Here is a 14,718-nt window from a genome sequence, read left to right as displayed (position 1 = left end):
AGAGTCACAGAGAGGGAGAGAAATGACAAAAGCACGGTCTGTAAACAAACAGCTCATGAGCCACAAGCAGTCAGCACTGCACTCTCGCGTGGCACTGTGGGTAAGAGCGGCTCCACGTGCTCACCAGGATGGTCACGGGGGAGCCCACAGAAGATTTCTTCAAACGGCGTCCGTGCCTTTGTCTCCATTCACCTCAAATCAGTGGATGCCCATTCTCCACATCACCGTGCACGTCTGCTTGCCCATCGCCACTGAGGAACAAGAACACGAGTTTACAAACCGCATGGTGCCTGCACCCAGCAACACCTGGACACAGTTCACGGGGAATCACCCCCCAGGTGCTCAGTGGTGCCAACTCAGCGCCTCTTGAGGACCCAGCCCAGCTTCCTGTGTTCATATTCATTCGTGAGGGCTGGAGGATCCTGGTGCCTGGGCTAGAGGTTAAAAATGCATTTCTTCATAACTAATTTGGGTGTTCATTTTGTTGTCCTTCCCCCCACCCCTTCGGTTAGCTACGGTTGGCTACGTAGGGTACAAACGAAGTTCAACACACACACGTACTGTACATACCTGTGTGAGCCGGGGGAGGTACCAGACGACCGACGGCGTTTCTGGATGAAGATGATAACGACAGCCGCTGCTACCACGACGACCACTGCCAACACAATCCCAGTCCTGTCTCTGAAGTGGGGACCTGCTGTGGGCGAGGTCTCCGCTGCCGTAGCGACAGTCGTGCCACTTGCACCACCGTGCAGCTATGGATCTGCAGAGACACGGACGGCGGTGTCAAGAACCTAGACAGAGAGGGGGGCTCAACGAGACCCCCACTCGCACCCAGCACCACCGCCTCAACCAGCGATTCAACACGGCTTCACGTGCAGCAGGGAAAGACCACTCGCTCAACACGGCTTCACGTGCCACACTCAAAGGCCCAATCCACGTGCATCACAGATTCCTGGCTGAGAATAACTCAGCTCTGTACAAATGCCCACTTCAGCCCTGCACCCCGTTTTTTCCCGTGACCCTCGACCTCCCGGCTTCTACGATTTGAATCTCGCAATTTCCTCCTCCATGATCGCATCATCTGTTTTGAACAAGATCGTGAAGGATGATGCTCATTTTATTTTTATCACGTTTTTTACCTGCCAAATAATACAATTACAAACTCGTTATTAATTGTTAAGGCGTGGATATGACACATCTGTATTGTCCGTGTGCTCCTCCGTGTTTCCCCTCCACATTCACCAACACGTGTGTAAGAGTATTTGTCTGCTGTCAATTCCCACGCGATAAGCCACTTCGTTGGGCTATCACTTGTGGCCAGGTCGCTTCTGAAAAAGAGCTACATAGCTCAATGGGCCTAACCTGGTAAAATAAACAAATGTTTGTCGTTGTCGCCGTTGTGGTTCGTGTTGAAGCTGGCTCGTAGGTGGGAAGACGTACCGAAGCTCCCACTAGGCTATGCGGGAGGGCGCGTGGCGCAGTTTGGCGCTCGCCATCACACGGTGTGGTCGTGTCGCTACAGTTCTCCGCGGCGAGTACAGTGCAATGTCCTTAAAACAACGGCGCTAGGCCGCTCTGAATCAAATTGACGCTGAACCTCTTGCCCGTTCCGAGATTCAGCGGTGAACGGGACACCCGCCCGTTCACGCCGTACAGTACGTACAACGACACAGACGGGGAGCTGATCAGCTACGCAGGACCACAGGGTGCACGAATTGTGTAACAATGACGTCACGCAATACAATAATGTCATGCTGCAATGCAATGATGTAATACATATGTCACGTGACTTCCTGAATGCCGTGCTTAACCGTGGATACTCAAACTTCCAGGCTGCGGTTGGTAAATTGGTCTACCAATAATAAACCGCATACACATGAAACCGGGTTTGGCGAGAGATTCCTGTATAATGAACGTGAACAAGTTAATAACATCCAAGATTGAGATTATGATGTTGTGAAAGTTGATATTTTATCGTATTGTTAAGAGTTATATAAACCTTATGGCCGTACCCCGGGGTACCGTAGTACCCCGGCTCTCGCATTTTTAGTCTGTTGATGGTCGGCGATGCGGGAATCGACTCATCTCGACGAGCTGGACATGATGCACTATTCAAAGTTGAATTTTTCGATAACGGATTTTTAGGGCTGTTTGGCGTTTCGACATCGCGGAGTAGCACCGATTTCGGATTGATTGGTACCCCAGTCGCGGAGTTAAGTAGACTCCTGGAAAAAAAAAGTGTCCCAGAAATAAAATATTTAATTGCCTCGGCCATTTTGTATTATTTGGTACCGCGGGGTACCGCCATATCGCGGCAAGCGTAGCTGTATCAGCGCAATTCACGCCGTCATCTCCCGACGTGAGCGCCACGCTCGGCTCTTGTTCACCTGCAGGCGTCACGTCCAGCAGCACCTCCCCTTGCACCTCGGTGTTCTCCGCGTTACATTGGCGACAGTCGATGCGGCACAGAGCCACGGGGCCGAGGCTCCTGGGGAAGTTGGGGATGCCGATGGAGCAGTTTCCCGTCAGCACGTCTCCCACAGACTTAACGATACTCAAGGGGTGTATTTCATCCCCCGATTGATAGATCTGCAATGACACAAACCACAATATGAAACGTCAACCACAATGGCACACGATGCCCACGGTAAAATCGTCCTGAATGCCCCTGGGCTCGTTGAATGTCGCTAGCTCAGCAGGCTTGAGCTCGGTTACCGCCTAGATGGGACACCTCCTGGGAACACCAAGCGTTGTAGGCTTTGGCTGCAACGCAACAAGGGGATGGCAAAATATCAATGTTGAGTTTGCGTAGCGTGTTCAGAGTGGGTCTACCTGTGGACTTGAACCTGTGTAGAATATTGCGTGTAACCCCCCTCGTATTAAACACGAGTTCCATCATGTACTCTGGTTTCCCTCCACATGAAGCCAAACTCTCATTAATGTACCGTCACTGGGCAAAGATCTCAGAGCAGTTCCTTCTTGAAATGGAGTTGTGAGACTGATTGGGCCATTTCTGGGTAATTGAACGGCACCACATAACTTTGTTATTATCTGTTACGTGTCAACGTAGACATCAAGTACAGAGACAATTATTCACGGTTGACATGAAATGCGGCCGTCACCTTCTTCATCTCTCTGCTCGTCACGTTCTCTGCGTAGCGTCTGGGCATCGTGAACCACAGGATGATGATGTGGCTCAGGCCGATCGACGGTGGGGAGAAGGAGCAGGGAAGAGTCACGTTCTCTCCCTCCCTCACAGACAGACTCTGCGGAAGAGTGATCTGGAGCAAAGCGGCCGATGCCGCATCTACAGGGAGAGAGGTCACACTCGTTACACAAATACCTACAGAGATGTACGTATGTTGAACATCGTTACACTCGTTACGCCACTCTGCAAAGGTTAATCCAGTGGTAACAGGGCCACAGAGAGATCTTGAAAACGCCGTTAAACACAGGGGTGCAACACCATCTACATTTGTAATTGTGGAGAATATATAAATACAACTACGACCTCAACGGAAGCTACAACACGGTGAGCTCCGCACAGCATCAGCTGTCAGAGAGGAAGGCCGCTCACCTGGTGAGTGAGCGCAGTGAAACGTCTCCCCCTCGACCAAATCTTAGGGCTGCCTCCCCCACCGTCAGTGCCCAGACTCAGAGCGGCCGCTCGCGAGCCGAATCTCAGCGGAGCACACGGCCCAGGAGCCACTGGCAGGGCCAGGGTGGTGTCACAGGGGTCACATCACCGTGACCTCATCGTCACGGTGGTTTATTTAAAAACTTAAAAACTCTTCTAATTAGCAGGTAAGGCCCACTGAGCTATGTAGCTCTTTTTTCAAAAGTTATCTGGCCACAAATGACAGCTCAACGAAGTGGCTTGTGCTGAAATTTACAGCAGCACAATAATCTAAATGCACGTTGACTCGAAATGTGGGGGAAAAAAACAGAGGACCCGGAGACAAATACACGTGACCACAGGGAGAGAGACACGCAAACTCCAAATATACAACAGGCGTCAGGGTCGGAAACAACCTGATGCATTCCAGGCGAGGCTGATAACAGTGAACTCTCACCTGGCTAACGAAAGGGCACCGTCCATTGTGTGCTGGGTGAGTGGCTCTGGGTGTGAACTCACCCAGAAGGGAGATGAACACTGGGATGAGGACCAGCTTCATGGTTGGCTCTGTCTGCTGATGATCACAAAAGAGAATGAGTCATTATTCCATCTCTCGGCCTCACTCCAATGGTTCACGCTCCCTCACTTTCACATCACTCCGCTTCTACATCTTTTTATTTGTAACGTCAGTGATGAGATTCATCTTTTGGATTTAGTTATCCCAACTTTAATAACATAAACGTACGCTTCATTTGAACATGCTGCATGGACACTGGCTCGTAAGTGAAAGAAAACGATGTTCTAGGAATGCCAAGGCACAGTCATCCCGTACAGGAATCACACCCCTAGCACTGCTGCTGGGAGTCTGAACTGAACAAGCAGTGGAATCTCACAGACACGGCAACGCATCTGGTTCGGTCAGGGTTGTCGCCGTGTAGGGAGGGGGGATACGACCCTTGAAGGCGAGGAACTACAAACTCATGGACAAAGTAACAGACTGGGAAACCGAGAAGTCCGGGGTGATGGAGCAGGCAGTGTTGTGATTATGAGGAGTGGTGTAGCGAGCTTAACACGTTGTAGGCTGTCGCGACCAATATCATACATTATACAGGTTTTTTGGGTTAGAGCGAGTATGTCTCGGCCTTGCTGTGCGCTGCGTTGCACCACTATCCGAGTAGATATCCTCGCATTCAATAAAACTTCAGAGCCAGGGTGAACATCCGACTCTAAACGTATTTAATGAATTGAACGAGGTATAACTGATGGAAAAACAGCACAAAAATACAGCATCTGTTAATATTGGGAATAGTAATACAATGAATGAACACTACAGCATCATAACATTGTCTTAGAAAACATGAAACTCAACAATAGTTCCTGGATGGACCAGGCACCTACATTAGTACTGAATAGCTATACAAGAGAATAAGCTACTGTGTTAAATAAGGGCACATCGTGTAATCACCATACTGCAGCCTAAATGTACAGCACTACACATAACACTTAACTGTGGATGAGATATTTCGTCATCCTTGCTCTCAAGATCGCAATAAGGTTACAGGGGTACAAGTCTTAAAGTCCCACAATGAACAGATGCACCTGTCTTCACTGGGACGCTATTTGTGCCACCATTTCATACTCTGTGTAATGGCTGATACCCTGCCACATGGCTTAGAGGCTGTCAAATCGTAACTTCCTGGTCAAGTGAGCAAACTCAACATCCAAACAGGAAATTCCTGTGTACACATACCCCCACACCTGCCGCGAGGCAGAACATGTATAATGTGTGTAGAGGGTGTATATTGTGTGTAGTGTGTATAGTGTGATGTAGAGTGTTGTTTGTGTGTTGTGCATAGTGTGTAGTGTTGTCGTGTGTGTAGTGTGTGTGGTGTGTAATGTAAAGTGTAGTGTGTGTGGTGTGTATAGTGTGTAGTGATGTGTGTGTAGTGTGGCGTGTAGTGTGGTGTGTGAAGGGTGGAGGTGTGGGGCTGATGTTTGTCTCAACTCGCCTGGGCCCACATGGAGAGTTTGGGGGTCGCTCTCAGTCGAGCAACTCCGCGTGGGCAGTTTGCAGGGACACTTGCGAGCCACAGAGCTCTCTACTCGTGTACTAGAGTGCTGTGTGTGAGTGTTGTGTGTCAGTGTTTTGTGTGTGTGTAAGTGTTGTGTGAGTGTTGTGTGAGTGTGTGAGTGTTGTGAGTGAGTTAGAGTTGTGAGTGTTATGAGTGTGTGAGTGTTGTGAGTGTGTGAGTGTTGTGTGAGTGAGTTCGAGTTGTGAGTGTTGTGTGAGTATGTGAGTGTTGTGTGTGAGTGCTGCGCCAAGGACTGAGTGGAAATCCCCGTATGTGGCCCTGACTCTCCCGACCCCCACTCGAGCCACCCACATCCTCACGCACTGAGGGGCTGTCCCCAGGCATTGCTAGGGTCCTTGTCCACACACTGCTTGTGTAGTCCATCAGGCAGGGTTGTACTTTGGGTTAGATCGCGTAAATATAGAACTGTGTCGTTAAATCTGCCACGAAACGTCGTACTCGGATTGTAAACGTCGTGACAGAGTGATAGACACACAGAGACACCACGTAGACAGAGTGATAGACACACAGAGACAACACGTAGCCAGAGTGGTGTGTGTGTCTTTGGTGTGTGTGTGTCAGTGTACCACTAGGAGGTGGGGCCTTACCATCAGCCCCACCAAAACTAAGCACCTGCCTGGGTATTTTGTACCATCGGACACTCCACCCCCACAACTCCCAATCGGTGATGGGGCAGTTGTGGAGAGAGTGGAGAGTTTCCCATACCTGGGCAGTGTGCTCATGACCGGCTCCAGTTTAACAGCAGAGGTCTCACTCCGAATCAGTCGAGCGGCAATATCTTTCCATCGGTTGCGTAACACTACTGTGTGGAAGCTACCTGGCCTATTGCTCCACACGAAGCTTCAGGTCTTCTCGGCCACAGCCATTCCCTCCCTTCTCTACACTTGCGAAACGTGGACCCCCCTAATGGAGCATCTTCGCCGGTTGGAAACATTTAGGCTGGCCTGCCTATGATCCATCCTGGGTTTAACCAGGCTGGATTGTGTGATGAGCTCACAAATCCTTGAAAGAACTGGGCAAAGTCCCATCGGTGAGCTCCTCTGGCAGGCAAGGCTGTGTTGGCTGGGTCATGTAGCCCGCATGCCCAGCCACCGCATGCCTAAACAGCTTTTGTTCGGCCGGATCGAGGGGGCTAAACGGGCGCGGCACGGGCTAGAGAAGAGATAGAGTGATGTGGTACAGGAGGACATGGAGCTGAGTGGACTTTCCGATGACTGGTACCAGCGGTGTCAAGATCGGCCTCTGTGGAGGAGGCTCGTGAAGGACGCTACTGGGCAGTTGGAGGCAGTCGCCCTCCAAAAACAACGGAGGGCGGAGGAGCGACGCTCACAACAACGAGCGGAGCGCCGGGTGGATAAAGCACAGCAAGTTGGTACAGTAGGGGGCACAGGTGGTGCATCAGCCAGTTATCTCGGTCATCTCAGTCAGTCGACCCGTGGCACCTGCTGGGTCTGCCCCGTGACCTCCTGCCAGCGGGCGTTCGACACTTCACGTGGCCTCAAGGTGCACATGGCCTGGCACAAGCGTCGTGGTGACGTCACCGCCACTTAGTGGCGAATGGCGGTTGTTGTTGTGTCAGTGTTGGGAGCGGTAGTGTAGCGGTCAGCGTTACGAACCTGGCGACCCGAGTTCGATTCCCGCTCACGGCGAACACCGGTGACGATTATCTGAACCGGTCCTGGGCCTCCCCTAGGCCGACTCGGCCTCAAATGAGTACCTGGTGCGGTGTGTAAACATCGCCACTGGGGAGACAAAGGCGGTCGGGCGTGGTGTTGGCAACCCACCACCTCATGTACCTTTCTGGCCTTCATAGGTGCTCGCTAACAGCACTTGCCCCTACAGTCTGTTAAGGCTACACGGGGGATCTTTGTTTTTTGTGCCCGTGTGGGTCCGCTCCAACGCTCATAGCCGGGCTCAGCCACCGTGTGAGTGATAAATAATTAATTATTGCCTTTTATAGCTGCCGCACCTGTGGATGGGCTGGGCGTGGCTTTGTGTACATGGGGCGTGTTGGGGGCGTGCCCTTCACGCCCATAAAATAAGTAGTTTTGTTGAGCAGCTCTAATCATCTGAGATCTGATTTCCTTTTTCGCATACGATGAGCTCAACCACATTGGCTCATCACCACGTTGTTGGAAATGTATAGTGTGTAGTGTGCATATTGTGTGTAGTGTGTATAGTGTGTGTAGTGTGGAGTGTGTGTGGTGTGTAGTGTGTGTGATGTGTATAGTGTGTGGTGTGTATAGTGTGTGGTGTGTATAGTGTGTGGTGTGTATAGTGTGTGGTGTGTAGTATGTGTAGTGTGTGTGGTGTGTATAGTGTGTGGTGTGTAGTATGTGTAGTGTGTGTGGTGTGTATAGTGTGTGTGGTGACACGCTGGCGCATAGACACAGTGATAGACACAGACACACAGTGATAGACACACAGATACACACAAAGTGATAGACACACAGACACGGAGACCACGAGTGTAACAATCACAGGCAGAGACTCTCACACAGAGAGGCAACCTCACCTCCTCTCAGCTGTGATGGTGCTGCTGCTGCTGCTGGGGAGGAGCAGGGACGTGAGGTCGCCTCCAACACTCGGCGATAGCAGCAGCAAGGCTGGCGACTCTCTAGGCTGGCTACGTTTTTTCCCCTGGAGGTCTCGAGACGGCAGTAACCCCCCACCAACCGCGCGAGCGCCGGGCGCGAGGCACCGCCTCCCCATGGAAGTCCACGGCCGCCCAGCGCCGCCGCTGCTGCCGCTGTCGCCGCGTGTGCGAGCGCGCCTGGGCGCTCAAACACCTGGGGGGGGGGAAAGGGGTGAGGGGGGACATTCTCGTGTGTGCTGCACTGTGAACTGCACAGCGTCAAAATAAAACTTGGGATTGCGTTGACAGTGGACTTATCGCGTGTTTGTGTTGTGAGTGCTTTAGCGGTGTGAATACTCTGTAGTGTAGGAGTTGGTACAATCCTCACCACCACCCTCACCCTCATCACCACCACCCTCACCACCCTCACTCTCATCACCACCACCCTCACCACCCTCATCTCCACCACCCTCGGTTGCACCCCTAGTTGGTCCACTCTCTAGGGGGCGTTGGTCTTTGACCCTGGCACATGTCTAGCGTGGGCGATCTGAGGACGGTCTCTCACGAGATGCCCCCGACGATCACACAGGTAACACGCCCGGGGAAGGGTGGCGGGGTCCGTAGGAGGCCCCCTGCCCACTCCCTCTCCCCCACCCAGTACGCAGCTGCCCGAGATCTGCCTCTAACTGAGACACCCGCCCGGTTAGCCCCCCTACCGTGGAGCGTAGTCCTCCCACCTCAGACTGGATGGTCTCCACGGCAGACTGCAGCTTGGTCATATGCCCGCGTACTTGGGTCACCTCCCCGCCAACTATTTGGGTCACCCGGCCTGCAATATCCCCGATGCCGGTCTGCAACCCGGCTACCCAACCCGGGGCTGACTCACGGGGTCCCGGAGGCTCCCTTGCCTCCCTTCTTACAATCCTGGCGAGCTCCTTCTCTTCCTCCTCTGCAAGAAGGCTTGCGATGGCGCGCTCTCGTCCCAGCCCTCGGAACTGCGCGCGCTCATGAGCGAGTCTCTCACATACATGCGCGCTCTCAACAAGAATGTTAAAGGGGAGGTGCGCGCAGCTCACATCGGGCTGCCACCACGAGGTGCCAGCCAAATATCGTTGGACCTTCTCGGCGGCGAGGTCCTCAATTATTTCTGCAGCGTACCCCAGGCGTGCGATCTGCGTTAGCGAGCGCACGTCCTGGGCATAGTTGTGATGGTCCTCGCCTCCTCATTATGCGCGCCGAAGCGTTGGTCGAGTCGGCGTATTAATTCCCCTCACTGCGCTTGTGCGCTTGCGGGTAACGCTTCCACAAAGTCGGCTGCCCGCCCATCCAAATGCATGTTCAGCTGTTGTAACGCTTGCACGTCCGTCCAGCCATTAATATATTTAGCATATGTGATGTTGTGGGCAAACGACTTCCATGAAGGAATACCTTGACCGGTGAATACCCATCTCACCTTAGCTTGGAGTGAAGCGCCTCTTTCCCTTTTAAAAAGAGGAAATCAGCTCTCAGTAGACTGGAGCTGCTCAACAAAACAACTTCCTTATATGGGTATGAAGGGCACGCCCCCAACACGCCCCATGTACACAAAGCCACGCCCACCCCGTCCACGTGTGCGGCAGCTATAAAAGGAAATAATTAATGATTTATCACTCACACGTTGGTTGAGCCCGGCTATGCGCGTTGGAGCGGATTGCTTTGGTGGTGTTCACGCCCCAGAGTATGACAGAAACGTCACGCACATATAATGACACACACGAACCCACACGGACACACACAAACCGACACACACACCGACACAACAACAACCGCCATTCGCCACTAAGTGGCGGTGACGTTACCACGACGCTTGTGCCAGGCCAAGTGCACCTTGAGGCCACGTGAAGTGTGTCGAACTCCCGCTGGCAGGAGGTCACGGGGCAGACCCAGGTGCCACGGGTCGACTGACTGAGATGACACACACACTGACCCACACTGACATACACACTGACCCACACACTCAGTCTCGGGGGCTCCATCTGCTCGTGTTGTTATAAAGTAGCTCTAAATTAAAAAAAATATATGAAAACACAAATGTTTAACTTGCTTAGTAAAGTAATTGCATTTTTTCATTTGCTATACAGCCAGATAATACGACAAATCGCTCACCTTAAACATCCAGTCGTTCATAAAAAGTTGAAGGCAGTGTAGTACTATAGCAATAGAGCAAGTGCAGAATCACTGAACCGGAATAGACAGCTTGAAAGTATTTAGCGTGGGGCCCTAGAAAGTGTGGGCCCCGTAGCATTTGCTGCTTTTGCTACGAGGATCACCCGGGGCACTGTTCACGTCCCCTCTGGGTGCTTCTGTCTCTCCGCCTCCGTCTCTCGCGGTTTCACGGTGGCCGCGTCAGGCACGGGGAGTCGGCACCGCTGACTTCAAGCTGTGGGATCTGGTGCGGGGTGGGGGGGATCTTCCCCAAGGGGGACGCACGGTGGCCGTGTTCGAATCACGATGGCCTTGCTGGGGACGCTGGGCCAAGCGGCGCTGAGCTTGTGCTGGTGCGGGGGGGGCTTTGTTGTATATGTCGGGTCTTGAAAAATTAATAAAAAAATAATACAAATTAAATGAAAACGGGAAATGATGCAATTATCCAAAATTATGCTACTTTATTAAATTATGCGCATAAATTATAACTGGGGAGGTGTACTTGTGGCACGATTCAAATCTATGCGGTTATGCTAATGTGTGCAGTTATGATAATTAGGCTCAGCCTCGTTGTCTAGGGTTGTATTATCAATCGGGATAATCCAATGAATTGTATGAAGTTATGCAAGTGTGATGTAATTATGCTGGATTAAGCTCGGCTTCGTTATCTAGGGTTGAACCCACGGCGCTCTCGCTGGCGCTCTCCTCTTCCTCACGGGCGGCTGGTCAGGCTCTTTCCCCTGCTGGATGAGCTGAGTCGGCACGATGCTTGTCTTTGAAGGTGCACAATAGCGCTCGCTGCTCGTCCGCTGGCAGCTGACACCTTTGCTCGGTGGCGCTGGTGACGCTGCTGCGTGCTCTCTCCTGCTCCGTGCTCTCTGGCGAAGCACGATTGCGCGTGCAGCTGGTTCTCTACGATGCTGGCTTGGTCGATGCTTGGCGCTTTCTGTCCTTTCTCCCGGTTGATTGCTTGTCGTTGCTCGTCACTCTTTCTCTCTCCTTGATCGTGCAGCTGCCGGGTGGGAGCTGGCACTCAGTGTGGAATAACTTTGAGCGATACTTCTTCTGTCAGCGCCGAACTCGTACTCGGTAACACATCGCTACTCGGCAAGCCTTGCCATCCTTGGTCGATTGCAGGACCCACCCCAGAGCTTGCCGCTTGCAGTACTGAATTGTGTGTGTCGTGTCACTGTTAATATCTGAAATTATTTCCCCTTCGCACGTCTCTTGTGGGAAAAAAAACAGATGTCCTCTGTTTAGTTCTCCTGTGGCCGCAGGCGCCTGGTTGCCCCCCCCCCCCCCCCTTTGACCTTTGATGGTTTCTTTCCATCATAGTTTTTGTTTTTGTTTGCATTCCCCCCCCCCCCCCCTTTCTACATAGTGTTTGTTATCTCGAGGGAAGACACCCTTCATACGTGTTTTATGGCTACCATGTGTTTGTGTCAAATTGTTGTAAGACAAAGGTGGCCTGGGAGGCTCTGATTCCATGGAATACATATTATCTGGTCTTGTTTGTTTGACCTATTTTTCTGGTATCTCTTTTGAGTTACCCCCGGTCCAATATCTTGCGGTTATTATTTGGTTTATGTTTAACCAAGATTTGTAATGTCATTAGATGTTACCTCCGGTATTTCAAGGGTTTATTAACTTTTGCCACCTGTCTGTATCCAGGGATCCGTGCTTTTTATTCTCGAGTTATATTTTGATATCCTGAGGTCGGAGATATAATTAAGGTTCCACTTAAGCTTTCTTGACTGCCGGAATTCATATTCCTTGGTTTTCTTGGTAAAGTCACGTAGATAGAAAGATACCATTAAAAATATGTATATGCGGTGAATAAGAGTAAAATAAGGAAAGTAATAATAAAGCCACTAATGTAGACTGCAGTCTGGTTCTTAATCTGGCAGTCTATAATGTCGATCTTTTCTTGTCGCTAAGTTTCGACTTTTTACCGGAGAGAAGAAAAAAAAACGCCGGTTGTAATGTACGATTGTCCCTGCTATGTGTCTGTGTTTTACGGCTCTGCAGATTTGTTTGTGAACTGTCCAAAACGTCCGTGGGGATGTCATGGCATGCAGTCCTTTGACAATCTGGAGATTTTCAGATCGTCGTTAACCCCTCTTTGCCCCGGAGTTTATTATTTAAAATTTTTATGACCTCCAGATGCTTGGTGTGGCTTCTGAGAGGTAATATGAAATTTTGGAAAAAGGCCGGTACAGTGGAACCTCGGTATACGTCGTTAATTCGTTCCAGAAGATAGGACTTATACCGAAAATGATGTATACCAAACGAATTTTTCCCATAAGAAATAAAGGGAAAGGAAATAATCCGTTCCAGAGGAAAATAAATGATATTTTAGATGGCATATTATACATTAAAATAGTTTAGACACTAATTACTAAAATGCATACAGAAACCACGTGACCGCGCTGCTGCCAGCTGAGCTGGTCACGTGGCGTGCCTCAACCCCGCACGTCGCGCGCGCCTCGACCCGGGGCTCCACTCTCCATGGGGGCAGCCCCCGACGCCCCCCGCCCCTCTCCCCCACGTCCCCCGCCCCTCTCCCCCACGCCCCCCGCCCCTCTCCCCCACGCCCCCCGCCCCTCTCGCTTTGTTTCAGTCGTGGACGGGGCATACGCGGGTACTGTACGCGGTGACTCATCCCGACCCATGCAAGTTCTAGCAAACACGTCGTATCCCAAGCAGGATGTATCCCAAGAAATTGTTTTCTTGAAAAAACACGACGTATGCCAAATTCGATGTATTCCAAAGCAGTCGTATACCGAGGTTCCACTGTATATGTAGAGGAGTAGAACAGGGCTTGACCTCATGCGCACCCTTCTGGTAAGATGACGTCACGGGACGTGACATTTATTAAAAAGTATATTTAATTAAGTAGAACGTGTTGTCTATATTGATTTAAAGTTGTGCATTTTGATGTGACGTCACATTTCTCAACCCCCCCCCCCCTCGTCACACATAGTCACAAATGTCTGACCCCCCCCCCAGGTGCGTGACGTCATCTATGGACGGTCCCTTACGTGCCCGTGCTGAATTTGTGTTTCGACCATTTACCTTCTAAAAACAATCTGGGTCATATCTCGCACACCCCTAGAGAGGGAATCTCGCACCCCCAGGGAGTTGCGTGATGTACCCTACGTCACGAAGAAGAAGAACCACCACTGCCCAAGGTGATGAGGGTGGCGCCTCTATGATGACCTCACGTTGCTGTGTCGCCCTCTCGTGGCGAGTCCCGGGGCACGACGCCTCCTGCACGGCCACGAGAGGGGAGTCGTGAAACATATTCTACTTCACTGTGAGTTGTGTAACCTGGACATGTTTAATTGATACTGTCACTGTGAGACTGTCTTTCTCTAAACCCAATACACGGTGTAAGTAAAATAATATAGTTAAAGCCTACAAACTAAACTGTTTTTATTGGACCAGGTAAGGCCCCACTGAGCTATTTCGCTATTTGGCAGAAGCGACCTGCAGGCCACCACAAATGGCAGCTCAACTTCGTGGCTGATCACCACGTGGACATTTATTGCAGCCAAACACTCTGAAGGCGCCATGTTGATTCTAGACGTGGAGGGGAAAACCGGGAGGATCCGGAGAAGAGTCCACGCGACTACGGGGAGAGAGACGCACACTCAAAATGTACAGCAGATGTCAGGGCCGGGATCGAACCCACGACCTCCTGTATACCAGGCGAGGTAGTTAACATCTCCTAGCCACCACGGCACCCCAAGCCCTCTGCGCCTGGCTAGAGGGGCTGTGCAGAGCGCCCTCTAGTGGAGGCCCTTATGCCTGCAGTGGCGTGAGCGAGCAGTTGCAGGGGCTGCACCTTCATCGTTGATCTTTGTCACATCGAGTGCCGTGTTTTACATTCTCCAGCGACCCCGACTGCTGATGAGACACTGAATGTCGAAACCGGTCCAGAATGTTTTTGCTGGCTTTGGAACCACCAATGGTGCTGCTGAAATTGTGCACTCACAGGAATATTTTTGTAGCTGCATTTTATTTTTGATGTGGAGGGGTCCGATGAACTTGAAAGAGACGAATCCGCTGGGGTTTTGGTCGATGTGGATTTGTAGTGGCGTGATGTGACCGCCAGGGGGCAGTGCAGTTGCGTGATGAGTTTCAGTGATTCATCACGCAGGCGGTTTGGGTTGTGGCGAATTGCCTGATGGAGTGGGGTGGAGTGGGGTGAGGGAGCTTGAGCCAGGGCCCTGCCCTTGAGATGA

The 14,718-nt window shown here is 51.4% G+C and overlaps 1 protein-coding gene across 1 annotated transcript in view; it reads left to right on the top strand.

The window, feature by feature from the left end:
* LOC133339586 (uncharacterized) overlaps window positions 1–14,718 on the top strand; it is a 111,083-nt gene that overhangs the window by 32,931 nt on the left and 63,434 nt on the right. The window lies entirely within an intron of this gene.

This window comes from Lethenteron reissneri, unplaced genomic scaffold (genome assembly GCF_015708825.2).
Source record: "Lethenteron reissneri isolate LAM-NWPU_2019-01 unplaced genomic scaffold, ASM1570882v1 scaffold_1930, whole genome shotgun sequence".
Lineage (NCBI taxonomy): Eukaryota > Metazoa > Chordata > Hyperoartia > Petromyzontiformes > Petromyzontidae > Lethenteron > Lethenteron reissneri.
Note: the sequence above shows the minus strand (reverse complement) of the source record. Positions and strands in the feature narration are given on the sequence as shown.